This window comes from Elephantulus edwardii, unplaced genomic scaffold (assembly GCF_000299155.1).
Source record: "Elephantulus edwardii isolate Elephantulus edwardi_28Jun2011 unplaced genomic scaffold, EleEdw1.0 scaffold00018, whole genome shotgun sequence".
Lineage (NCBI taxonomy): Eukaryota > Metazoa > Chordata > Mammalia > Macroscelidea > Macroscelididae > Elephantulus > Elephantulus edwardii.
Genome location: NW_006399768.1, coordinates 625388 through 629519, shown reverse-complemented (window position 1 = coordinate 629519; position 4132 = coordinate 625388).

The window sequence follows — 4132 nt, the reverse complement described above, 5'->3', positions numbered from 1 at the left end:
AACCTGCTAATTAACTCAGTACAACAACTTTGCACTTAGGAACAAACTATAAACAGTTTACATGCACTTTATTATTCAAAATAATAAAAACCATATTTTTAAGGTAACTATTTCTTAAAGAACGATGTTTTCTATTCATAACAATGTCATTTATAAAGTTTCATTTCCTATATTATTAATAAAACAAAAAAATGACTGATTATTAGATATTGGTTTTATGTATTACATGATATCCATTAATAGTATTGCATTATACATAGAGCATCTCACATATAAAAATTGTAGTAACTGTTTATTTCTAATTATCACAACTTTAATTGAAATTACTTTTATCTTTATACAGCAAATGAGGATGTCTTTCAGAAATGTTAAGAATCTGGATGTTATAGATATAATTGTGCCCCATAATTTGTGCTGAAATTTCATATGATGGTATTAGAAAAACAGTTCTTTGGGTCTTTGAAGATGTTACTAATGAAGACGTATATCTTTTGAATTCCTAAATGCTGCTACCATAAGTGTTGACTGCAAATACAAGTAAAATGAAATCCTAAACAGCTTCAAAGCCGCCTCCATGATGTCACTCATTTGTTTAATAATGAGAAATTTGGGATTTTATTTTGCGATGTAATTAGAACGAAAGACTATATATAGTCTCTAAACTTTGTCAATAAATGCTTCAGCTCTTTTTCATATTCTGTAAGGAAAATTCCTATTTCATTAAACAGAGAAAATGTAAAATTAGATTACTATCTTTTGTTCATAAAACTATTGTGCTTATGTGAAACCTACACTTGAACCAGGAAGCAGTCATCAAAACCGATCTACGAAATACTTCATGGTTTAAAATCAGAAGAGGCGCGTTCCAGGGATGTGTCTTTCTACATACTTTTCAATCTTTATGCAGAATAGATCTTTCACAAGGTTGGACATTAAGAGGAGGAATATGGCATGAAGATTGGAAGAAAACTCATTATTACAATATGTGTTATGCTATGACACAACCTTCTTTGCTGAGACTGAGAAGGGTCTGAGAAGGTCAAGGACTGTAGTTTGCAATGTGAATTGAAGCTCAACATCCAGAAAACAAAGATTCTTACCACTGGGCCAATTAACAACACCAAGATAGATGGAGAAAAGATTAAGATTGAGATTTCAGGTCATTCATTTCCACAATCAACACTCTTGAAACCAGCAGTCAAGAAACCAAATGACAAATTGCATTGGGAAAATCTGCTGTTAGGGACCTTTTCTGAGTGCTGAAAAGCACTAATTTCAGTCTAGAGAGTAAGACGTGCCTGATTTAGCCCATGATCTTCACAATTACTTATTATGCATAACAGAGCTTTACAGCTAAGAATGACAAGAAGAAACAGTGCTTTTTTCATTTGGGGGCAAGAGAAAAGTATTGAACATACCATAGACTGCCAAGAGAATGAACAGATTTGTCCTGGAGAAGGTGAAACCAAGTTGGTCCCTGGAAGCAAGGATTTTGGAGCTCTGTCTCATATATTTCACGTCTCACATGTATTCAGAAGGACCAGCCCTTGGAGAATGACATCATGTTTGGGAAGGTGGAGAAACAACACATAGGGGAAAGACCTTAGATGAGATGGATTGACAGTGAAACTGGGATAATTAGGTAGGTGTGTCAGAGACAGTAAGATTGGCTTAAAATAGGGAAAGTTTCAGAGTTGTGCAGGGTTACAATCATTAGCAGTTAACTTGACAGCACATAATAACAACAACAGTTAAATACACTTTAAAAAAGCCCAGATTTAAAATAAAGAATATTCTAATTTTATGACATTTGCAAAACTAATATCATAGCCACAGTTTTTCCAATGAGGGGAAAAGTCTGGACTGCCACACCATGCTGGAGAAGGTAAAGGAAACTTTTTGGTACACTTTTAGGTATTTACATCATGCCCATAATGCAGTGTTATTCCCAATTTACTATCCAATCTACAGTAAATAATATGAAAATGCTATTTAAGTTGGTATATAAGCATTTTATTCAGTAAGAAAATTTTACCCTGCAGATTTTTAATTGTAATTCATTAATTGCACACTGTGATATTATAGAGAAAAGTCTCAGGAGTAATATTTGAAACAGACAGTCTATTGAATTTGGAAGCGTGAGTAGCATCCACTTCCTAAACCACATGCTTCCAGAAACTCTATGAACTTGGAGAAATGATCATAATTATAGAAAGGCCACAGGTCTTTTGTTTGTTCATAGGGTCACTATGAGTCGTGCTCAACTTGACAGCAATAAACAACAACAACATACTCCATAATATTTATATGAACAGTCATAACCCCTCCCACCATGATATTACATCCTACTAACTTTATGGAGTCATAACAATGTTTAATTTTATTGACATGAAAATAAATCACATTTTTCACTCTTAGAATTTGTCTTTCTAGGCAAAAACTCTGTCTACACTTTCTTTGGGAGCTCTGGTAGCCTAGTGACAAGAAGCTACACTGCAATCCCGAAGATGTGGTTTGAATGTCACCAGCTGATCCCCATAAAAAGGATGGACAATCTCCTCCCTTGAAATTAACTACCTCTGAAAACCCACTAGAGGATCAGCTATGGGATGGTTCTGACTCAATGGTACAACAAAAACAACACGTTTTTCTCTTAAATTCTAAAATCAACAGAAATTCTAAAATATACTGTTCATGTTAATGTCTTAGAAATTAACATTCTTCTTTAGCTTATTATTTTGTAACGGTAATGAATGCTTACACTCTTCTTGGATGATACCCTTGATAGAGGAGGAAGAAAAAGTCCAAAATGGATGTCAGAAGAAACTCTGAATATTGCACTGGAGCACAGAGAAGCCAAAGCATAAGGAAGAATTCAAGATATTAAAGAGAAGAGCTGAAAGAGCTGAACAGAAGATTTCAAACGACAGCTTGGAAAGACAAAGTAAAATATTACAATGAAATGTGCAAAGATCTGGAGTCAGAAAACCAAAAGGACCGAACTCACTCAAAATTTCTTAAGCTCAAGGAACTGAAGAACAAATTCAAACCTCGAATTACTATAATCAAGCATGGTTTAGGCAGATTATTAAATGATCCAGGAAGTATTAAAAGAAGATGGAAAGAATATACTGAGTCACTGTACCAAAAGGAATTGGCAGACACTGAAGAATTTAGTGAAAGAAAGTATGAGCAAAAACCTATGGTAATGAAGGAAGAAGTTCAAGCTGCTCTGAAGAAAATAGCAAAAAATAAGACCCTAGGAATAGATGGTATACCAATTGACATATTTCAGCTAACAGACGCTGCCCTAGAGTGTCCACCAAGTTGTGCCAAGAAATCTGGAGAACAACCACTAGGCCAGCTGTTGGGAAGAGATCTTTATTTGTTCCCATTCCAAAGAAGGGTGACCCAACAGAGTGTGGAAACTATAGAACATTATCATTGATTTCACATGCAAGCAAGATTCTGCTGAAGATCATCCAAAAATGACTGGAACAGCACATCAGCAGAGAACTGACAGAAGTCCAGGTTGGGTTTAGAAGGGGTCGTGGTACTAGGGATATTGTAGCTAATGTTAGATGGATCTCAGCTGAAAGCAGGGAATACCAGAAAAATGTCTATCTGTGTTTCACTGATTATGCAAAGGCATTTGACTGTGTGGATCATAACAAACTGTGGCTGACTCTGAAAAGAATGGGAATACCAGAACACTTAATTGTGCCAATGTGAAACCTATGCTTGGATCAAGAGGCAGTCGTCAGAACATAGCAAGGAAATACTGCATGGTTCAAAATTGGCAAGGGTATATGCCAGGGATGTGTCTTGTCTCCATACCTTTTCAACCTGTATGCAGAACAGATTATCCAAGAGGATGGGCTCTATGAGGTGAAATGCGTCATCAGGGTTGGTGGAAAATCTATCAACAATCTGTGTTATGCAGATGACACAACCCTGCTTGCTGAAACTGAGGAGGACCTCAAGTGCTTGCTGCAGAGGGTCAAAGACTGCAGCCTTCAATATGGGTTGAGGCTCAATATCAAGAAGACAAAGATTTTCACCACTGGCCCAATTGGCAGCATCAGGATGGATGGTGAAAACATTGAGATTGTTCACAGCTTCAGTCTTCTTG